General features: G+C 37.6%; 1 non-coding gene across 1 annotated transcript; it reads left to right on the forward strand.

The window, feature by feature from the left end:
• The first annotated feature begins 8,887 nt into the window (after positions 1 to 8,887).
• Positions 8,888 to 8,994, forward strand: LOC141709122 (small nucleolar RNA R71). Its single transcript, XR_012569715.1, has one exon. It is a non-coding gene; the product is annotated as a small nucleolar RNA R71 (small nucleolar RNA).
• Positions 8,995 to 25,483: the final 16,489 nt, after the last annotated feature.

The following is a 25,483-nucleotide window of genomic DNA, read 5'->3' on the forward strand; positions in this document are numbered from 1 at the left end:
AGAATTTGACAACATAACGGTTTAAGCACAAGTTATCTACCTTGATTATATAGGGCAAGTAAGATGGTTAAAATTACCCACGAATCATGCATAACAAATACATGAACCTATGCTAGCATGGCAAGTTCTAAATCCTTAAATTCACTTTCGCTTCATTAAAGATTAACACACTATCTTATAAGTTCACGAAGCTCATAAGACGAATAAGCACAACCAATACTAGGTTATCATACAATCACCACACACTAAGGTATCGAAACAATTCAACTAAATAAATCCATAATTAAATCTGCTAGAACCCCACGATAACGATTAGCCCATAATCGGACTCATCATCAACGTGGGTTCCGATGATAGCATGGTATAACAAACGTAGTCTTTATAACGAATAAATAAAACCAAGTACAAAATAAGAGTAAGGTTCACAAATAAGAAAACTAGCATCCAAGTTACAACTTAGAACAAACATTCACAAGTAAAAACAAGATTTTCTTCATCTTCGTTGATCGTGCTAACACGGTCTTCTTACAGCTCTCCTTGTGATATGTTATGAAAAACGACCTAAAGTTATGATTATATAGCAGCCCTGATCAGCAGAGAAGTCCAGAATTCAGTCTCCTATTTCAAAACAGGATTCTTGAAACCCGACCTGGCGCGGTCGCGTGCTTGATCAGCGCGGGCGCGCCAGCTCTCTGTAGTTTGGGCGTGGTCACGCGCTTGATCAGCGCGGGCGCGCTGGGCTTTTGCCAAAAATCTTCTTTCTTCTTTTTCTTGCAGTTTTGAGCCGGTCTTCATGGGCTTTATTCCTTGGACACCATCCTAACACCATATTAGTATCAAATCAATGTTAATTCACCTAATTCTCAGATTAATGCCTGAAATGCAAAAACACTAGAAAACACATTAAAACACCAATAACTTGAGTACAAATACAACAATTCGAAGCTTAATAGAGCATTATAAAGTGTCATAAATGCCACTCAAGATATCCCCAAACTTGAATCGATGTTTGTCGTCAAGCATAAACAGACTCAAAGAACAAGAAATAAAAATGCATGCATGCAACTAAATGAACTTAACGATCCCTATAGAATAACTAAATCAACCAATAAGCAATACCTCAACAAATGCAGTTATTCGCGTAAAGATCAATCAAACCTCACAAATCAATCTACAAACCAAAGACGTGCGTGTGTACAACTGCTTACAGATATATTATCCCAACTAGATCAACAATCATGATTCACTACTTATCAAAGCAATCACAAGTTTATAAATAGAATAAAAGCTAGACTCAAAATAACTTTTAGCACTTCAATTCTTATATCGGAGTTTAAAATGGATTATGCTTTTATTCATAACAAGACAAAACAACTATGCTTATTTGATTGTGCAATGAGTGAGGTCCACAAAAGACTATACAATAGTACCCATGTAGCGAGCGTTAGGTTAGCGGATCCCAGACCATAAAAGCCTTAGGTCACTAGGCATAAAGTCCCCTAAGAACTTAATAACTCGAGTACTAAAGAGCCCACTCGTGATCAATTATACATAACACCTTTTTTTCTTCTTTTTTTTCAAATTTCTGAACAAGTACGTTTCGCTCCATCTCGCTCAACCCTAGACTACTCATATAAATATGAGCCGGATACTAGCCATTTGACACCTAGCCACATAACTAGAAATGCAATCCAATTTTCTCCAATTTTTAAATATCCATGTTTTTTATTATTAAGAGAATATCCAAAATTCTAAATATAAACAAGCGATTAAACCTTGAAAAATAAACAAACCATGACCATGATCTAGCACTTTAGCAACCTTTAAGACTTAGTGAAATACAATTATCTCTAGCAAGCAAATTAATTCGATAAGACTTAACATCACTAAATACGAAGTCCTCACAAAATACTGGCCCCTGGATGTCAACATCGGTGGCTCTAAATACAGTCCCAAGTGCCTGGGTGAGATCATGTGCAAACCAACTATGGATGTCATGCATCGCATCCATCCTCCTCGCTAGACGCCTATACTGCATCGAACTCAAACCCGCTCCAACCTCTGCTCCTGCTGCTGTTGCGACGAACCAACCTCCTCTCCTAATTGAGCTCTCCAAGCTGCTCGACGGGACTGCGAAGAACTTCCCGCAGTAGCCTGATCCATGGGTACACCACCTAGTAGATGATCATATGAATACCCAAGCCCCTTAGGATCGGGCTTCCCTCCATACCACTTATGCATACTCAACAGTGTAGAACTATCGATAGGAGCACTGGGAAGCTGTAGCTGCTCATGTGCGGGCCAATGAAAACCAACTACCACGCACAACTTCGTCACAACGGACACATAGTGTATAACACCCGTGGTACCTCCTCTCAAGAATCTCAAAATCCCCTGATATATAACCATCCCTAAATCAATGTAATCACCCTGAAGAATACCCCACAGCAGACGAGCACACTCCACAATAATCTCATGCACATGCGAAGATGGCATGATGTTAGCACAAATAAATGAGTTCCAAGCCCGTGCAAACCTATTCATGCACGACGCAGGGTACGTGGAGTAATTAGTAGTGGCCCTCTTCAACTTCCAATGAGTCTCAGGCATACACAGAGTCGCAATGATTATATCCAAGTTGAAGTCCTTGGGAGTCTTATCGTTCTAAATGTCCTGACCGGGCTTCCTCGCGGGCTGCTGAATCACCCTCATAATGGCATCATCACTGTATTTTGAGCCGGAAATTTCGTACACGACACAATAACACGACACGAAAATGACACGAAAATAACGGGTTTGGTTTGACATTTTTGGTACACGAACACGAAAGTACATGGATGAATTTAGTGTCAGTTTTGGGTTTACACTTGGGTACATGACACGAAACGAAAGTACACGAAATAAATAAATATTTAAATAAATTTATCAAAATTATATGAATACATATATCTTAAAATAATATTTTACATATAATATTTACCGAATATGGATACAAAATAGATTCAAATTTAAATCTCATAAGACTTGACTACACTTGAGTCTTTATGACTTATTGACTTAAGACCCGACTAGTAAAAACTTAATATTTAAATATATATATATATATTTTTTATTATTATTAATTTTAAATTATGAAACACGACATGAAACGTACACGAAATGAAGGTACACGAACACGAAATGAAATAAATCCTTACGGTTCGGGTTTGGGTTAGACATTCATGACACGGAACACGAAAGTACACGAAACGAACAAATTACCAGCTCTAACTGTACTCTACAGTCATCCCCCTAACCACCATAAAACCATTCTTCTCCGTCTTTGCGTTAGCATAAAACTCCCGCACAACACTCACAGGCACAACAGTGGGAGCCTCACAAAAAGAAACCCAGCCCATCTCAAGAATCATCTCCAACAGCTTACCATCCTTCTCTGATGGCAGAAAACCTCGCTCCTTAGTAATAGGCTTCGAGAGAAGCCTCGTGTACTCCTCTTCAGCCTCAGGAGTGGAAAACCTTGGCCTCACACCACCCGCAGATGAAGAATCGGTGGTGATGCTACCTACTTGCATTCTTTGTCTCTTTGGTGCCATTGGGATTGAATAAGAGAGAATAATAACCTCGTGTTTGAGAGAGATTTGTGTTCGAGAATTTGTGAAGTGGTGGAGAAGTTTGTGTATAAGTGTGTGTATTTATAGGTGGTGAGATGAGAATTCGATATGGAATAGCAGTGGGAATTGATTATGGGAATCGTGGGAATAATGGGTTTAATTTGGAGAGGGAAATTTGGGATGTGGAAGAGTAAAATTCGGTTTAGAATTGATTTTGTATCAAAAATCCCGAAATTCCCTTAAAAACTGTTGTTTTTATTTATTTTTTAAACAGGACCCGGCGTGGCCGCGCGCTTGGACAGCGCGGGCGCGCTCACCTTCAGGAAAACCGGCGCGGCCGCGTGCTAGATCAGTGTGGGAGCGCTTACCTTCTGGAAAAATAGCGCGGCCGCACTTGGCTACTAAAGTTGGCCCTTATTTTTTTCTTTTTATGATTTTTTTGTATTTTTCTCCTTTCTTCTTGCTTCCTCTACCTACTAATGTACAACAAACTTGGGTTGCCTCCCCAGAAGCGCTTCTTTTACGTCGGTAGCTTGATGTAGAACCTTGAGCTCAAAGGGACAATAAAATGGCACTAACTACCTCCTGGTTTCCCGTGTCACCATAGTAATGCTTCAACCTCTGACCATTTACCTTGAATGCTTGTCCCATATCACTTTCAAAAATTTCCACCGCTCCATGCGGAAACACAATTTGGATTATGAAGGGCCCTGACCACCTTGACTTCAACTTTCCAGGAAAAAGACGGAGACGGGAGTTGAACAGAAGAACTTGTTGCCCCGACATAAATGATTTGAGTACTAGACCCCTATCATGTCATCTCTTGACTTTCTCCTTGTACATTTTGTTGTTCTCATAAGCTTGAAGTCGAAACTCGTCGAGTTCATTTAATTGAAGCATTCTCTTCTTTCCAGCCGCATCCAAGTCAATATTCAATTTCTTCAAAGCCCAATACGCCTTATGCTCGAGCTCCACAGGCAAATGACACCCCTTACCATAAACCAACTGAAATGGTGACATTCCCAATGGAGTCTTGTATGTTGTTCTATATGCCCAAACAGCTTCATCAAGCTTCAAAGACCAATATTTCCTCGATGGACACACAACTTTCTCTAAAATGAGCTTGATCTCTCTTTTAGACACCTCAGCTTGACCATTTGTCTGAGGATGATAAGCCGTAACAATGCGATGATTGACATTATACCTCTGTATCAGAGCAGTGAACTTGCGATTGCAAAAATATGACCCCTCATCACTGATTATGACTCTTGGAGTTCCAAACCTTGTGAATATCTGCTTGTGAAGAAAATTAAGCACCACTTTCGCATCGTTCATTGGCAACACCTTAACTTCAACCCATTTTGACACATAATCAACTGCCAACAAGATGTACTGATTGTTACAAGATGAGACAAATGGCCCCATGAAGTCAATTCCCCAAACATCGAAGACCTCAACCTCGAGAAGCACATTAAGAGGCATCTCATCCTTCTTAGACATATTACCCACACGTTGACATCGATCACATTTCAAAACGAACTGGTGAGCATCTTTAAACAAGGTTGGCCAAAAGAAACCTGCTTGAAGAATACGAGCTGCTATCTTTTCTCCACCATAATGTCCTCCGTAAGCCGTTGAGTGTCAATCTCGCAAGATGCCCCCCCCCGTTTCGCTGTAAGGAATACATCTCCTGATGATTTGGTCAGCTCCTTGCCGAAAAAATGGCTCATCCCATATATACCACTTCACTTCATATAGAAACTTCTTCCTTTGAGCATATGATAAGTCGGGAGGCGTGATATTACTCACAAGGTAGTTCACAATGTCTGCAAACCACGGTTCTTCTTCTTGCACTCCAAACAACTGCTCGTTGGGAAAAGACTCATTTATCAATGACTTATCCAATGAAGTAGCATTAGGGTTCTCTAAACGCGAGAGATGATCAGCGACTTGATTTTCAGTTCCCTTTCTATCCTTGATCTCTAGATCAAATTCTTGAAGCAAAAGACCCCATCTTATCATTCTAGGCTTCGAGTCCTTCATTGAGACGAGATAACGAATTGCAGCGTGATCAGTGAAAACTGTCACCTTAGTCCCAAGTAGATAAGATCGAAATTTCTCAAAACCATATACAATAGCCAAAAGTTCTTTCTCTGTAGTAGTATAATTCAGTTGAGCACCATTTAGGGTCTTGCTAGCGTAGTAGACCACATGAAATATGTTGTTCTTCCTCTGCCCAAGAACTGCTCGAACTGCATAGTCACTTGCATTGCACATCATCTCAAAAGGTTCATTCCAATCAGGTACAGTTATGACAGGTGCCGGGATTAAACTCTTCTTCAAAGTCTCAAAAGCTACAAGGCACTTGTCATCAAACTTGAAAGAGACATCTTTCTCTAGCAAACTATATAATGGCTTCGAAATCTTAGAAAAGTCCTTGATAAAACGTCTATAGAAACCCGCATGACCAAGAAAACTACGAATTCCCTTAATTGAAATAGGTGGAGGAAGATTCTCAATGACCCCCACCTTGGTTTTGTCCACCTCCAGACCCTTACTAGAAACCTTGTGCCCAAGAATAATGCCCTGTCGCACCATAAAGTGACCTTTCTCCCAATTGAGAACCAAATTAGTCTCAAACACCTCTTGAGAACGTGTCCAAGATTTTGCAAGAACTCTTCAAAAGAATCGCCAAATACAGAAAAGTCATCCATGAACACCTCCACATTCTGGCCAATCATATAAGAAAAGATGGCCATCATACATCTCTGAAATGTGGCTGGTACAGCACACAGACCAAAAGAAACTCGTCTGAAGGCGAAAGTACCAAATGGACAAGTGAAGGTAGTCTTCTTCTAATCTTCAGGAGCGATACAAATCTGATTGTAACCTGAATAGCCGTCCAGAAGACAGTAGTACTCATGACCAGCCAATATGTCAAGCATCTTATCAATGAAGGGCAAAGGGAAGTGATCTTTCCTAGTGGCCTTGTTCAGCTTCTTGTAGTCCATACAAACTCTCCACCCCGTGACTGTTCATGGAGGAATAAGCTCATTCTTCTCATTTGCTATCACAGTAATTTCACCTTTCTTTGGCACACATTAAACTGGGCTCACCCATTAACTGTCAGAAATAGGATAGATGATCCCTGCATCTAGCCACTTAAGAATTTCCTTCTTCATTACTTCCTTCATGATTGGATTAAGTCTTCTTTGCTGCTCGACCGTAGGATTGCTACCTTCCTCTAGCAGAATTTTATACATGTAGTAAGAAGGGCTGATTCCCTTGATATCTGGTATAGTCCACCCTATTGTCGATTTAAACTCTCTCAGAAGACTCATGAGCTTTTCCTCGTCACTACCTGAAAGGTCAGATGCAATAATCACAGGCAAAGTAGATGCATCACCTAAAAAAGCGTACCTCAAGTGCCCAGGTAAAGGCTTAAGCTCAAGAGTGGAATCTTCCTCAATAGATGGCTTGAGGCGTTTAGGAGCTTTGTTCAATTCCTCCATTCTAAGAGATTCAAAAGGCATATCAATCTTCCTCTTCCAGGGAGAAGCATTTAAATATTGCAATTGTTCTTCACCTTCATCATCTTCACTATCTAAATTCCCTAATAAGGCCTTTTCTAAGGCATTAGACCTCAGCAATTGATCAAGTTCCGAAGTTATCGCAGAATCGATCAACTCCACGTTTAAGCACTCCTTATTTTCCGTAGGAAATTTCATAGCATTGAACACATTAAAAGTTACATCCTGATCCAGCACTCGTATTGTAAGTTCACCCTTTTGCACGTCTATCAAGGTTCGGCTAGTCGCCAAGAAAGGTCTTCCCAAGATTATGGGAATCTTCTTATCCTTTTCAAAATCAAGAATTATAAAATCAACTGGGAAGATGAGTTTATCAACCTTGACCAAAACATCCTCCACAATACCTTGCAGATATGTAATAGAACGGTCGGCCAACTGCAAAGTCATATATGTCGGTTTTGGATCAGGTAAGTCCAACTACTTGAAGATTGACAAAGGCATCAGATTGATGCTAGCTCTCAGGTCACATAGACACTTATCAAATGACACATTTCCAATGGTGCAGGGAATTGTGAAGCTTCCAAGATCTTTGAGCTTCGGAGGCAATTTCTATTGCAACACAGCACTGCATTCCTCCGTGAGAGCAACGGTCTCTAAGTCATCAGGCTTCACCTTCCTAGAGAGAATGCCTTTCATGAACTTCACGTAACTAGGCATTTGCTCAAGAGCTTCAGTGAAAGGTATGTTGATATGAAGTTTCTTGAATACCTCCAGAAACTTCTCAAATTGCTTGTCCAGCTTTTTCTTCTGCAGCCGCTTAGGAAAAGGCGGTGGAGGATATATATGTTTCTCCCCTATATTATCCTCATGAGGAGTGTGATCAACAGTAGTCTTCCTTGGTTCCTCTTCTGCTTCCTGCTGCTCTATTTCTTTTTCAGCCCCAGCTTCTTCAGTCGACACTTGAGTTTATTCGGGATTCGCAACCTTTCCAGACCTCAAAGTGATTGCCTTTACCCGCTCCTTAGCTTTCTTCCTTCCTGGCACTTCAGTGTCACTATGTAATGTACTAGGTTGATGATTTAGAAAGGCATTGGCTATTTGCCCAATTTGAATTTTTAAGGTCTTGATAGAAACAACTTGGCTCTTGCACATAAGCTTCAACTCTTCTAATTCAGATTTTTCATTAGCTTGTTGCAGCTGGAGTTGCTGCCTTGGTGCATATTGCGGTTGCTGAAAACCGGGGGGTTGTACTACTTAGCTGGATACTGCTGATAAGGCTATTGAACCGCATTCTGAGTGTTGCTCCAACTGAAATTAGGATGATTGCGGTTGTTGGGATGATAAGTGGCTGGAACAGGTTATTGCAAACGCTGAAAGTTGCTCACGAACTGAGCCGATTCACTAGAAATTGCGCACTGATCAGTCTCATGGGCACCAGCACAAAGCTCACAGATACTAGCGATTTGATTAACTCCATAATTAGCCAAAGTGTCCACCTTCATCGTTAAAGACTTAAGTTGGGCAGCTATAGCAGTTGCTGCATCCAACTCTAGAATTCTGACTAATTTTCTCTGAGTCAGTCTCTGAGAAGGATTCTGGTATTCATTAGTAGCCATCAGTTCAATCAATTTATAGGCTTAATCGTAGCTCTTAGCCCACAAGGCTCCTCCTGATGCTACATCGAGCATGGGTCTAGAAGTAGCACCCAATCCATTGTAAAAACAGTTTATAATCATCCAATCAGGCATGCCATGGTGTGGGAACTTCCTTAGCATCACCTTATATCGATCCCAAGCCTCACACAGTGATTCTCCAATTTGTTAAGCAAACCGAGTAAGAGCATTTCTGATTGCAGCAGTCTTCTCCATAGGGAAGAATTTAGTGAGAAACTTTTGAGCAAGATCTTCCAAAGTAGTGATAGACCCCTTGGTAGAGAATGTAACTAACACTTAGCTTTATCTCTCAGAGAGAATGGGAAGAGTTGCAGTTTGATCGCATCTTTAGTCACATCATTAAACTTAAAAGTGTCACATATCTCGATAAAATCCCTGATGTGCATGTTCTCCCAAACTGAACTGAGTTCTGTATCATCTGAATCGTGCTCGACTTGATCTCAAAAGTGTTAGCCCTGATGGCTGGCCTGATGATGCTTGACTGAATGTCATTGATCTTAGGCTGAGAATAGTCCATCAAAGCCTTGGAATTTTCTGCTTGATCTCCCATCACTACTAAATCAGATTATTAGACTTTCTCTACTTCTTCTAACTTCTTTTCTTCTTCAAAAACTTCCTTTCGAACTACCATAACTTCTTCCTCGGCTTTATCCAGAGTTCTCTTACGAGTACGCGAACGCGTATGCATACACCCTCGCTAGAGTACCTGAAATAAGACAAGGAAACAGATAAGTAACAATGCCCGAGTCAATGAACTTTAACGACCACTGATGGAAAACACATAAACTAAAATTAACACTATAGTCCCCGGCAGCGGCGCCAAAAACTTGTTAGTCGCTAAACACGCGCTAAATTTACACGCAAGTATACACGTTCGCAAGTAGTATAAGATATAAATCAGATTCGTTCCCACAGGGACTGGCTTGGTACACTAATTAATTTATGCACTTAAACAACAGTGTATGGTTATTATTCAATTCTAAGACGATAACAAATTGAGGTTGCTTATAACTAAGAATTAAACTAACAATTATAACTAAGAGAATAAAGAGAGTTGTATCTTATATGGGACAGACATGGGATTCTAACTTCATTAAATACTTCATTCAATAGCCTTTTTGTTCTTAACCTTAGCATGTAATGGTGATGACACTAATCAGACAACACGAAACTGATAAACGCCAACTTCTATTGCACAAATACCATACTACCAGACATCTACAAAAGAGATAGAAGCTGAATAGACACCAATTATATTGAGACCCTATATGTCTATAGAATTTGACAACATAACGGTTTAAGCACAAGTTATCTACCTTAATTACATAGGGCAAGTAAGATGGTTAAAATTACCCATAAATCATGCATAACAAATACATGAACCTATGCTAGCATGGCAAGTTCTAAATCCTTAAATTCACTTTCGCTTCATTAAAGATTAATACATTATCTTATAAGTTCGTGACGCTCATAAGATGAATAAGCACAACCAATACTAGTTATCATACAATCACCACACACTAAGGTATCAAAACAATTCAACTAAATAAATCCTTAAATAAATCCGCTAGAACCCCACGATAACGATTAGCCCATAATCGGACTAATCATCAACGTGGGTTCCGATGATAGCATGGTATAACAAATGTAGTCTTTATAACGAATAAATAAAACCAAGTACAAAACAAGAGTAAGGTTCACAAATAAGAAAACTAGCATCCAAGTTACAACTTAGAACAAAGATTCACAAGTAAAAACAAGATCTTCTTCGTCTTCGTTGAATCGTGCTAACACGGTCTTCTTACAGCTCTCCTTGTGATATGTTATGAAAAACGACCTAAAGTTATGATTATATAGCAGCCCTGATCAGCAGAAAAGTCCAGAAATCAGTCTTCTATTCAAAACAGATTCTTGAAACCCGATTTAGTGGGCGCGACTGCGTGCTTGATCAACGCGAGTGCGCTGGGCTTCTGCCAAAAATCATCTTTCTTCTTTTTCTTACAGATTTGAGCCGGTCTTCGTGAGCTTTATTCCTTGGACACCATCCTAACACCATATTAGCATCAAATCAATGCTAATTCACCTAATTCTCAGATTAATGCCTGAAATGCAAAAACACTAGAAAACACATTAAAACACCAATAACTTGAGTACAAATACACCAATTCGAAGCTTAATAGAGCATAATATAGTTTCATAAATGACACTCAATAGAAGGTGCAGAGAAAGTTAGATCTAACCAAAGGGGAACACTGGTGTCTCAATATAAGGGTTTCATGACTAAACTTAAAGAAAGCATAACTCATGTCTTTGAAATATTCAACAAGATGATTAATGACTTTTAGCTTCATAAAAAATACTGTGAAGCTGAAGAGGTTAACTTGAAGTTTTTTCTTACCCTTCCTGACCATCTAGAACAGAAGATTTCAACTATAAGAGAAGGGAGATACTGGGGGTTTTGTATGGTATTCTAAAAACCTATGAACTGGAAATGATCCAAAGAAAATCCTTAAGAGCTGGTCAAGGGCATATTGTTGATGGTTCAAGTGCACTAGTGGTAAATGACAGCCAGTCATCTGATGATGAACTAGAAATCCAGACTCCAGTTGCTTCAAGTAGTGAGCAAAAGAATAAGGAACCACAGAAGCAAGTTATTCTTGAACTTGAAGAGGATGAATTCTATATATTGGATGAACTGGATGAGTTAGATCAGTCCATGGATTACTTAGCAAGAAAATTCTCTAATATTAGAGTAAAGAAGCCAAAGTTCTTCAAAAACAAGGGACAAACATCCAACAAGGACAACAGCTGGAAGGCAAAGGCATAGTACAACTCTGGAAGCAAAAATGGTTACAAAACAGGATCTGTTGACAGGTCAAAGATCAGGTGCTTCAATTATGATGAATTGGACATTTTGCTATAGAATGCAGGAAGCCAAAGAAAGTGAAAAAGGACAAGGCTTATCTTGAATTGGAAGCAAAGTATGAGGCTCTTCTAAGAAAATAACAGGGTAAATCTTATATTACAGAAGGAAAGAGTTTGAATGATTCAGATAATGATGATGATGAGGAAGTAGGAAACGATGCACTCATGGCCTTGGAGCAAGAAGAGTCATCCTCATAAAAAACACAAGTACCAACTCTTACCACTATTGATTTAAATGAAAGTCAGTATAAGGAGACTGTAGAAAAGATGAGCATAGAAATGTTCCACATTCACACTAGCATGGTAGCAGCCACTAAGGAGGTCAGTAGGTTATCAAAAGTTAATGAGAATTTTGAAAGTGAGAAACAAAAGTTTGAGCTAATGCTTGTATAGCGTGAGATAGTCAAGCAAGAAAATAAATATCTAAAGAACAAGCTCAAGTGTGCTAGTGAAATAGAAGTTGTGTTAAGAGAAAAGAAGAAAAGAATGAGGTGAAACTGAAATCATTCAGAAATGCATCCCAGCTAGTTGGTCGGTATTATTTGAAGAACAAGTCATGTGCTAATATAGCTATTTGCTTGGTTTATGATGCATTGAACATCAATAAGAAAGTTGAAGGTGACAAGGTAAAAGCAACAGTAAATGAAGATGTCCCAGCTATGCTGAGAAAGGTTGATTCACCACTATTCAAATCATGTGAAGTAAATTTCAGTGAAGAGGAGTTAATCATAAAGCGAGAACTTTCTAATGAGGATAATGAGAAGAAATGCACCAAAACAATTCCAACTTCTAAAGCTGAGAAGAAGCCCATGGTAAACCAAACTCCTAAGAAACCAATTAAGGAAGTTAAAGATGAGAATGGAGGAAAGAAAAATAAAAACAAAAATGGGAAGGTTGGAATAAACAAAAGCAACAAATTTATTTTTGTTGCAGATGCTCCTAGGAAACAGTGTCAGAAATGTGGCTCTACAAATCATCTAACTCACCTTTGTAAAAAGGTTGTTAGTGAGACAAGATTGGGAGCATGCAAGTATAATGAAGCAAAAGCCAATAATCCCCACTCATTATGTGATAAGTTTGATTGCATACTTGCAACATAAAAGTAATGACAAGTTGCCACAAGCAGAGAGTAGATCTTAAGGAAGTCAATATTGAGTCCTCAGCTAAAAAGGAAAATGCACATCAATCAATGAACTCCATTCTTTCTGAATCATCAAACTCTACTTCTATCAAATCTGTTAACAAGAAGAAAGTACTCAACATTGCTTGGGTTGCTAAACACACTTATCCTCATTGTGTGCAGGGCAAAGTGAAGAAGGTCATATGGATCATAGACAGTGGATGCTCAAGACATATGACAGGTGATATGGCCCTGCTATCATAATTTGAGGAGATGGATGGCTCATTAATGACTTTTGGAGACAACAACAAAGGTTTCACAATGGGATATGGCAAGATAATTTTTGGAAATATTGTCATTGAAGATGTAGCACTGGTAGTTGGTCTTGAGGTGGATCTCCTGAGTATCAGCCAATTTACAGATAGAGGATTCAAGATTGTATTTGATAAAGGATAATGCCTAATTATCAGCAAAAAGAATAGTGAAATTGTTTTGAAATGAGCAAGGAAAGGAAGCCTATTTGTTGCAGACCTGGACTCAGCAAATGAGGATGGAATTTGTTGCTTCTACACCAAGGCATCTGAAGAACAAAGCAAGTTGTGGCATAAAAAGCTCTCTCATTTGAATTACAAGGAAATCAATACTCTAGTCAAAAAGGAGTTAGTAAGAGACATACCAAATCTGGAGTTTGCTCAAAATGAGGTCTGTGAGGCTTGTCAAAAAGGAAAAATGAATAAAACTAGTCACAAGAGTAAAACTGTGAATTCTATAAGTGCACATTTGCAACTTATTCATATGGACTTATTTGGACCGGTAATGTCTTATCAATTTCAAGAAAGAAGTATGCACTTGTGATGGTGGATGGCTACTGATAAGTAGATTTTATATCTACTTGGAACGCTTTATTTCAGGCTTAAGTTGATGTTTTGGACTCAAGTCATTCATATTTTTGATGTGTTTTTGTGTTTGTGCATTAGAGGCATTAGTTGGATGATTAATTGAGCTTTTCAAGGAAATATGCTGAAAAGAGGTCAGGTTTGGAAGCCAAAGCCATTCCCAAGTTGTAGAGAATTTTGAGAGCTTCGCATGGACTTCTTGATAGGTCACACATACTATAGAAGGGGGTTGAATACAGTGTATACTACAATCAAATCGAATTAAGAATACAAGTATGAAACACAGAATAATCTTATTAATAAAACAATATTACAATGAAACTGTTCTCTCTCAGTGATGAACAAATATCACGAGAGCTGCTAGGGTTACAATGAATAATATTCCGATTAAGATAACATATATAGTGTAAACCCTATGATGTGTTTATATAGACACACAGTTACAAGATAATATTCTAATTGATATCGAATATAAGTCTGCATCCTAAAATATATCAGCTAGTTATCTTTTCTTCCAAGCATTCTATTCTTCATAGAATTCTTCTCCATACATATCTCTTCTTGTTTTAGTCTTGATCTTCTTTCCTTTCAATCAGCCGCCTTCCTTATCTGAAAGTCTTCTTAAGTCCTGATATTATCTCCTGATAAATATCTTCTGATATCTTAAGTTCTAATAACTTAAGTTCTGATATCTTAAGCTCTGACTTCAGTATAAGTACTGATTTCCAGTTAAGTCATGATTTGTCCTGTTAGTTAAGATCTGAAAACTAAACACAAATCACTATTAGACATGACATCATAAATATATCTAACAATCTCCCCCAACTTGTAAATTATCATAATATACAAGTTTAATAGCCTGTATATACTTTAGAATTTAAAAGTTGTAGTCCTTGACTTGGCTTCAGTGTGTGATCTCTTTAATGTCAGGAGTTTTTCTGAGATAGTTCTTCAAAAGAGTTCTCTCAGCATATTCAAGTTCATTCTGCATTCTCCTTTTTACATCTTTAAGTTCAACTGTATCTTCACCTGTCTGAAAGATAGCAGCCCTGAGATCATTTATGTTTGCTTTCCTTATTTCTTGATCCAGTCTGATGACATAGGCTTTATTAGACTCTAGATTGAATCCAAGTCCCTTAATACCATGAAATGTAGTGATTTTGGTGGTATTAGGCTTCATCTCAACTATATCACCAATGTGAGCTTTGTACTTAGGATAGTATGGCCTGTCAGACTTTACAGAGTATAATTTCTTCTGTCTTTCAATATTAGACCTTATGTATCTGGCAACACCATTTGTTGACCTTTTCTTCACTTGAAGTAGAAATAACATATGTTACAATTCTTCAAAGTACTTCAAACGAATAACATCCTTTCTTATATGGAATACCCTCCCATCTGTCATGAAATATAACATGATATCTTCTTTTAGCATAGAGTGGTAGACCATTTGTACAAACTCCAGTTGATTCAATATTTAAGGAGTTGTTCCCACTCCTGGTTCACTCAAAGAGGTTGGATCAGAGGTAGTATTATTTACTCTCTTTTCTTTAGAACTACCCAATCCCGATTTATCTCTAGCTTCCTTGCCTCGAATAACTCTTGCTTCAAAACCACTTGATGTAGTCTTCAAAAGTTGAGTAGATTGTTGAGCTTTAGTAAACCCAGGTAGTAGAATTTTTAAGGGTTTAACATGAGCAATGTCAGAGGTTTCCTTTCCTTTATCTTTTGATATCAAGACAACTTGAGCTCTGTCAGAGGTTGCTTGCTTCATTGTCATATCAGAATTTACTAATCCTGATCTTGAACAACATGAGCTCTGTCAGAGGTTATTTGAATATTCTTCTTCTTCTTCAAAATCAGACTAGTATCTTCATCATCCTTTGTTTCCAGATCCATTATTGGCAGATAGTTTTTTACAGAATCATCAACTTTAGCTTTGCCCTTGAATCTTGGATCTACCTCTACTTGTGATTTGACTTTGGATTCAGATTTGGTTGCCTCAGAGTTTGTCTTCTCTTTAATCACAATGCCCTTAGGCTTTGGAGGTTTCTTTGCAGTAATAGAAGCTTTAGACTTGGATTTGACATTTTCTGCTTTAAGTCTGGCTTCTTCTTTCTTCAGACTTTCAAAGTCCATTCCTGGATTGTCTTTGAGAAATAGTCTTTTTGAATTTTCTTCATCCAGCTTCTGTAACTTGGGGTCTTGATAGTAGACTGTTGTTTCCTTCCCCTTAAGCTTCAGTGTCTGCATAAACTTCTGTGATTCTTGACTCTCACCCTGTATCAGAACATCAGGCTTAGTTAGAACTTGCTTATCAGAACTTTTTCTTCTATCAGCATCAGAGCTTGATCTCTGTGTAAAGGTTCCTGCTTTCCTGGATGAAGAACCTTTTCCTTGACCATGACCTCTACCCTTTTCAGAGTTTCCCTGGTCCTCATTTCCATCATCCTTACCCTTCAGTGGTTGATCAGTTTTGCATTTGGACTTAATCACTTTCTCCCCCTTTTTGGCATCATCTGGTAGAAGGAGAGAGACAAGCAATTCCACAGAGTTTTAGATTTTATTGAGTTGATCTTGTTGAGCATCCTGATTCTTTAAAATATCAGATATTTGGGCTTGCTGCTTTTCTTGAGTCTTTTCTATATACCCAATGTGGTCAAAGGATGGCTTAAAGAACATGTTCTTTTCCAATTTGACATTCATGTCTTGCTGTATTAGTGTTTCTTGAATTTTGTTCACCTAGGCTTGAGGTATTGAGTGTTAACCTTGAAGGTGCCTTGTACTCAATCCAGTAACTCTGAGTTGTGCTTTGAAGTCATCATTCACCAGCATCTCATCAGCTTTAGCCAGGTGCTCAGAAAGAATATTTGCAGTAGGAACAAAATCAACTTTGTTCCACTCCTTGATCCATTCTTGTCCTCTTGGAGTTTCACTCCAAGGTACTGGTGCATCCTCTCTAACAAAGTTCTTGATTAGATCAGCTTTGCCTAGAACTTGTTGAGGTGCATGTCGTGAAAGACCAGCTGCATCAACATTTTGATTTGTAGCAGCTTCACCAGTAGTGTCAACATTTGCAGCATCAGAACTTACAGAGTCTGCAGAATCAGCATCCTCTGATAAAATGATAGTATGTGAGGCTATAGAGGTTTCAAAATCATCCTCTAAGTCCTGATCAACATCCAAATTCTGATGCTCACCTAATATCTGATCTGCATCATCTAGATTCAGAAGAGGTGTTGTTAGAATATCTTCATTGAAATCAGCATCTAAAATTGGTGTTGTTGGTGGAGTATGTTAAGGAATGGTTGGAGCTTCCAAATACAGAACTTCAGGCACAACCAAGTTTTGAATATCTATTTCAGCACTTGTACCTAATGCATCTGTATGTAATTGTTCAATGATAGGAGACACAGGAGGTGTAGGCACTCTGTCTTGAGCAGTTTCTTCAGCTTGAATTGGTGACAGTGGAGGTGTAGATTCAGTGGCTTCAGCATATTCTGGTTGTGTAGATGGAAGGGATTCAATCACAATTGGCTCCTTTGGGATCAGAGATTCCTGATCCCCTTCCTTAGCTGCTGCTTCCACATCCTCTGAATCTGACTCAACTATGTCCTTATTAGCTCTTTGTTTCTTCACTCTCTTCAAGGGTGGAGAGACTTTGGGAGCTTTATCATCAGAATGTACCTTTCTAAGCCTTTTGAGAGGCCTAGAACTCCCAGTTTCCTTTGTTTTCTGAGGAGACACTTCCTCAGCTGCAATTGCAACAGGTTCTGATGTTTGAATCTGTGCCTCATCTTCTGATTCATCTCTTAGAATCATCCTCCTTCTTTTCTGCTGTGACTGAGGTACTATCTTAGTCCTCTTTGCTCTAGAAGAAGAAGGCTGCACTTATCACAGGTTCAGATGTTCTTCAATTATTTTCTCAAACCATCAAAATTTATTATTGACCATTATTAAATCAAAACATTCATCACAGGATAAAGTTAAAAATGATGAAGTAAAGATTAACACATTGCAATTAAAACATGCACAGTCACATAATTTGAGAAACAAAGACCAAATCTTGCAATTTAAAGGAAATTTCATTAATATATCAGATGAGTGCATTTCATGAAATTTATCAATTATATGCAAAAATTACAAGATAGTCCTATTCTAAGAATTCTTAACATCAACAGCCTTAGTCCTAGTCTAAGAAGACCTAACGACTAGCTCCGTTCTTGCTGACGGAGAGCTTCTCTCCTTTCCTCTTCCAGACGATCACAATGGAGATGATAGTCCATATAAAAGAATAAGAGGTCTGTGTGAACCTCTTGTGGAACTGAGTTCCAGATCTCTTCAGGAATGACAGTTACATGCCACTCTTGTCGCCAATCATCACAACTCAACTCGATATTAAAAGTATCAGAGTTCAGGAGCAAGTTGAAACGAACCATGTTTTTGATGAGTATGTAAAAAGAGTGAGTTTGTGAGAAAATGGAATATGTATTGGTTGGAATGAATAGTTGGCTTAAATAGCCAATAGAATACCAAGAGACGCGAGGAGTATTTAATAATTACAAGTAAAAATAATGATATCTCGTCTCCTTAGACCAATGTGTAATAATAACAGTTAGTAAAAGATTTAAAGCCAGAGTTAATGGGCACGGGAAATAATTAACGATTACTGTGCACATGTAGGTTTTCAAGACATACGCGTTAACCACTAACCCATAATGATTATAACTGATTTATCTTACATAAACCAATATTCTGATAAAATATAACCGTTCAAGTATTGATCTAAAAATAAATCAAGGAAATAAATACTGCCACGTCAGCATCAGAACTTGACTATGATTAGAATTTAAAAGTCATCAGAATATGGCTTCTGAACTCAAAAAGTGAATGTTTATTTCTGTAATTCTTCACACAAATACTGATATGGTTTCAACAGAACTTAATCATCAGAACTTCCATCAGAACTTGTCCTCAGAATTTATGCAACTGACACTTAAACTGTTCATCTAAAACAACATTGATCACCACAGTAATTTTCATCATTCATATGGAGTGTAAGTGTGTGCTTTAAGCTAAATATCAGACAAAGAGTAAAGTCTGATTCACTTCAGTACATCTTAGAAATAAGGCATAACTAAGAACTTTGCTTAAAATCTGTCATTAGTCTGAGGTATACTCTAGAATGAGATCATGCATGAGTCCACCTCAACTGTGATGTGCTCATTTTATGCATCTTTTGAAATTCCTTTTTACAGTGGCTTCTCACTGTAAGTGAGTCACGACTACTTATCAAAATTTATGCTATTATCAGAGTATATCTCCAGTAATCAGAGAATGTGAAAAGTCACCAAGAAAATTTTAGTTTGCTTTTCTAATGCATATTACTTAATACCAGCAATGCACTTAGGTCTTCCCTTCCACATACATTTTTCTCTAGATCTCAAAGGAGTACCTGATATTTATTTCTTTTCTTTTCTTTTTCTTTTGATAAGTGAGGCTTATCAGCACTTAGTACATCCATAAGATTTACCAACATCAGAATTAACAGATCAGAAGCACTATTCTAGTTTTTGACTTAGTAATAAGATACACAAAGTAAACCTAACCAAGCTCAATATTAGAATTTGCTTGTGTTAAAAGATTTCCACATAAACAATTACTTCAAACATGGGATCTCTAGTATATTAAAGACTACTAGGTCAGCATCTAGCACAGTTATCCTCATTGGTTGAATAGTCACAGAAACATTCATATCACTATCAGAGTTTAGAAATTCACATCAGACAATAATCAGCACTTAAGTAAATGTCAATGTAAGCACATATTACATAAGGATAGTAATATCTGTAAATACTGATCATAAAGTCTGATGTATCAGAACATAAACTAAACAGATTTAGAGAAAGAACCTGAAACCATTCCAAGTTCATTTACCAATCTTGTAAAAGTAGCTTTACATAGTGGTTTTGTGAAGATATCTGCTAGTTGTTGATCTGTTGGAACAAAATGCAATTCCACTGTACCTTCCATCACATGTTCCCTTATGAAGTGGTACCTAATGCTGATGTGTTTTGTCATAGAGTGTTGAACTGGATTACCTGTCATAGCAATAGCATTTTGATTATCACAGTAAATAGGGATTTTAGAAAATTCTAACCCATAATCCAGTAACTGATTCTTCATCCAAAGAATCTGTGTACAACAGCTTCCTGCAGCAATGTACTCTGCCTCTACAACTGATGTGGAAATTGACTTTTGTTTCTTGCTAAACCAAGAAACTAATCTGCCTCCAAGAAATTGGCAGCTTCCACTTGTGCTTTTCCTGTCAATTTTGCACCCTACAAAATCTCCATCTGAGTAACCTATTAGCTTAAAGTCAGATTCCCTAGGATACCACAATCCCAGATCAGCTGTACCCTTAAGGTACTTGAAAATTCTTTTCACAGCTATTAAGTGAGGCTCTCTTGGATCTGCTTAAAATCTTGCACACAGATAGGTATCATACATGATATCAGGTCTACTTGCAGTTAGATAGAGTAGTGAGCCAATCATACCTCTGTAATCAGTAATATCTACTGATGTACCAGTATCCTTATCCAATTTTGTTGTAGTGGCCATAGGAGTGGATGCACTTGAACAGTCTTGCATTCCAAATTTCTTCAACAAGTTTCTGGTTTACTTAGATTGACAAATAAAAGTTCCTTCTTCATTCTGCTTGACTTGAAGGCCCAGAAAATAGCTAAGTTCTCCCATCATACTCATTTGATATCTTGACCGCATTAGCTTGGCAAACCTTTTACAAAGTCTGTCATTTATAGAACCAAAAATGATAACATCAACATATATCTGCACCAAAAGTAAGTCCTTTCCAGGGTTGAGATAAAATAAAGTTTTATCAATTGTCCCTCTGTTTAATCCACTTTCCAGAAGAAATTGAGCTAATGTCTCATACCATGCTCTTGGAGCTTGCTTAAGGCCATAAAGTGCTTTATCAAGTCTGTAGACATGATGAGGAAATTTTGAATCTACAAAACCTGGAGGTTGTTCAACATATACTTCTTCTTCCAATTCTCCATTAAGAAAAGCACTTTTTACATCCATTTGAAAAACTATAAACTTTTTGTGAGCAACATAAGCCAAAAATATCCTTATGGCTTCCAATCTAGCAACTGGTGCAAATGTTTCATCATAATCAATTCCCTCCTGTTGAGAATATCCTTTTGCAACCAGCCTTGCTTTATTCCTTGTAATTATGCCATCACTATTAGTTTTTTTCTGAACACCTATTTTGTACCAACAACTGATCTGTTCTTTGGTCTTGGTACTAGGGTCCAGACTTTATTTCTTTCAAATTCATTTAACTCTTCCTGTATTGCTTGCACCCAATCAGCATCTTGAAGAGCTTCTTCCACTTTCTTTGGTTCAGCCTGAGAAAGAAAAGAATGATAGAGAAATTCATTTGATGTTGTTGTTCTAGTTCTAATACCTGCTTCAGGATCTCCAATAATAAAGTCAGGTGTATGTGCTTTAGTCCACTTTCTTGCAGATGGAAGGTGATCTCTAGAACTGGATACTCCCCCATGATCCATGCTGTCTCCATCAACATTTTCTGATGCTCCCCCGAAATTATGCTCTTTGAGTTGGATTCTTCAGAATTTGAGTTTCCAGAATTATCAGAACTTGGCCCATCAGAACTTGATGAATCAGAATTTGAGTTTCCAGAATTATCAGAACTTGGCCCATCAGAACTTGATAAATCAGAACTTGAAGAGCCTGTTCTAGGTTCTGATGCTTCTTGAGATGTGGTTGAATCTTGAATATGCTCCCCCTGCACAGGTGCATTTTCAATAACATCAGAGTTTAACCCATCAAAATTTGCAGTATCAGGATTTAGACTATCAGAATTTACAGAATCAGAATTTAAAACTTTATTCTCAAATCTCAGATGATCATGATCATTGAAATCTTCAAGTCCAGTAATCTTCTTATCATCAAAAGAGACATTGATAGATTCCATGACAACCCTTGTTCTTAAATTGTAGATTCTGAAGGCTTTTTTGGAAAGTGGATATCCAACAAAAATTCCTTCATCAACTTTTAGATCAAATTTGGATAGCTGTTCAGGATGAGTCTTAAGAACAAAACACTTGCATCCAAATACATGAAAGTACTTCAGATTTAGTTTCTTTTTCTTCACCATCTCATATGGTGTCTTTCCATGCTTGTTGATAAGTGTTGCATTCTGAGTAAAACAAGCAGTCTATACAGCTTCAGCCCAAAAGTAGGTTGGTAACTTTGCTTCATCAAGCATAGTTCGTACAGCTTCAATAAGAGTTCTATTCTTTCTTTCAACAACTCCATTTTGCTGTGGAGTTCTAAGAGCAGAGAATTCTTGCTTTATTCCATGGTCTTTGCAGAACTCTTCCATGATCATATTCTTGAACTCAGTGCCATTATCACTTCTTATGATTTTCACATAGTCTTTAACCAATTTATCCAGTTGTTTGACATGATCAATCAAGATAGATGCAGTTTCACTTTTTGTGTGCAAGAAATACACCCATGTGTATATGGTAAACTCATCTACTATGACCATAGCATATTTCTTCTTTGCAATAGACATAACATTCACTGGACCAAATAGATCAATATGTAGTAGGTGATAAGGCTCAAGAATTGAAGATTTAGTCTTGCTTTTGAATGAAGACTTTCTCTATTTTACCTTTTGACATGAATCACAAAGGCCATTAGGAGCAAATACTGATTTTGGCAGTCCTCTCAATAGATCTTTCTTGACTAGTTCATTTATATTGTTGAAATTTAAATGAGAGAGTTTCTTGTGCCAATTCTAGCTTTCTTCAATTGATGCTCTACTTAACAGACAGATTGCAGAACCATCAGAACTTGTTGAAAGCTTGGCTTCATAAATGTTACCATGCCTGTATCCCTTTAGAACAACTTTGCCTGTAGATTTTCTTACAATTTCACAGTGTTCTTCAAAGAAATCCACATAATAACCTCTGTCACAGATTTGACTAATATTTAGCAGATTGTGTTTACTAGAGCTACTTTTTCAATGATGACATTCCCAAGATTGATATTGCCATATCCTATAGTTTTTCCCATGTTGCCATCTCCATAAGAAACTCTTGGGCCAGCTTTCTCCATAAAGTCTGATATCAGGGCTTTATTTCCAGTCATATGTCATGAACATCCACTGTCTAGGACTAGGATGTTTTTCCTGTTGCCCTGCAATCACAAAGACCACTAATGATTAGTTTTAAGGACCCAGACTTGCTTGGATCCTTTGGCCTTATTAAGTTTGTTAACATTTGCAGCGGATTTAACATCAGAGTTTATGTTAACATTTTTCTTATCAGAATTTACAGTATCAGACTTTGCATCAGAACTTACACTAGAAGGAATAATGCTAACTTTCTTTAAAGAAGGTTTTATTTGATAATAATCATAGTACAAACTATGATATTCCTTACAAGTATAAATGGAATGCCATAAACTACCACAATGAAAATAAGGATTTTGTGGCTTAAACCTAACAGACTGACTCTTAACTCCTGACTTAGAATGTAAGGAGTTTATATTCTTATTCTTCCTGCAAAAAGAATCCAGATTGTCACACCCCCAACTTAAATAGCAAAATAAATATAGCTATTACAACATTTTAAGGGAAGAATACACAACCAACTCCAAGATCTTACAGTTTAGGGTTTGGAACAGCCTAACACTACCAACTATTACATCTGATTACAATTACCGAGTCCTCACACAAACTATTATTACTTATTCTACCTGAGCTCGAACATAAGCATCAGCATCACAGGTCTTACGGGCAGTCTGCTTGAATCTAACCATAGCTGCTAGCTGTAATATCAGGGTAAAGCAAGAAGTGAGCCAAATGCTCAACAAGTGCTAACTGTACGATACAAACATAAATTGAGATATACCTTTAAGAATGACAATGAAAAGACATAACCAATGATAACGAAAGATAAATCTATGTGAGATGGCATCATTTTGCTTGTATCAAACAATTTAAAAATCATGTCTTAATCAAAATCATTTTATGACGCTACGGATTACAGCCGGTGATCAGCCGCGAAGTAATCCCGAACCTCGCTGGGTTCGAAAACATTAACGGGAATCCCTAGGCAACTTTTAAGCCTAATATAAGTGTGGAAAGGACTCGCGTCTCAGTCCAGATCCACTATTCAAGGAAAACATTTATCCCCCTTTGGGACTGAAAACCCATATTTTATTTATTTCAAAAACTGATGCCGAATTATAACAAAATCTCTTTTAACAGTAAACATTTTTTTTTATTAAGGGATTATAGATCAACTCGAAACACGGGAAATATGGTACTAATTCTCAGGGCCACGATTTAAAAAACTATACTTTATTAGGGTATCTGAATGGTTTTCATATATCAAGGTTTGGACAAGGGAATTTAGTGAGGCTATTGGATATTATGAAAGGAAGTGCCAAATTGGGCTTAAAGCAATGGATTCTCGTCAAGGTACAGGTGTTGGATCATTAAGAAAATAAGCTTCATGAATACTATGGGTGTTAAAGTATGAAGAAATGATTCTTTAGCTCAGGATATATCAGAGTTGTCAAGCTTTAGGATAAGAAAGAGGGGTATCAATCAATGAGGGATCACTTTGATAAGATTCTGACTTTCAGGGTTCAAGGTAAGGTTCTATAGGGATTCAAGTATCAGGATGAGATATCAATACTTAGGAATCATCAGCATGTTAATCAAGAGGATCAATCAAGTAATATATCAACTCTTCATTTTATCATGGCATTTAACTATCATGAAAGACTTTTGAACTACTTGCAATACATACTCGAGGGTTCATGGCATTTCTATATAATTCAAAGATAAACGAAAGATACGCTTGATTTCAAACATATCAAATGACTCAGGATAATTGCATTGATATATATGAACTGTTTAATAAATACGAAGGTCAAGTTGAATCACTTGCCTTGAGAAAGGCTGGTCTGGTCTGACTGGTAGGAGCAACAACTGGAGCTTCACTCGACCTTTATGGCAAGTTTTCCCTCGTCTCGAGATCCTACATAAATAATAATCCTCATTATAATATATTCTCACTAACTTAACCTATTTACAATCCGAAATTAAATACGGATGGCACTTAGGCCTATACGCACTTAATTTTATATTCACTTTTAAATTACAAAAGTACACACATAGCCACATATTCACATATCATTTATTAACACTAAATAACACCATATATACCATAATGCAACACTAGGCTTGGATGATCTCGACTCACATCTTAAGTCACTTGGTCGCTAAACTAGACAAGGTCTTCTAATTTTGGCTTCCTAACTCGATGTGCCTTTCCTAAATTATCCAAAACCTATTGACCCTCACTTGTGCCTTTTGCTCTACTGACCTTATACTATCTTACAACTATGGTGGTCGACCTAATACTCACTTCTAAGTGTTCTAAAACTATGTGATAAGTGAAAGTGCTCACTGGTGCAAATTTCAGAATGACAACTATAGTTTCTTGAGTGCATTAGACACTCTTAAACTACAAGTTTTCCTTCAAAACTTTTACACAAGACTCTCCTGACCTAAGAGCATCTCACAAACTTGAGGTGGCTCAAGGGCCTTCTTGGGCCTAAGCTAAAAGTCCAAGGTTCCCCTGTTTTTCTGGGCAGAAAA

The sequence above is a fragment of the Apium graveolens genome, chromosome 2, assembly GCF_009905375.1.
Source record: "Apium graveolens cultivar Ventura chromosome 2, ASM990537v1, whole genome shotgun sequence".
Taxonomy (NCBI): Eukaryota; Viridiplantae; Streptophyta; class Magnoliopsida; order Apiales; family Apiaceae; genus Apium; species Apium graveolens.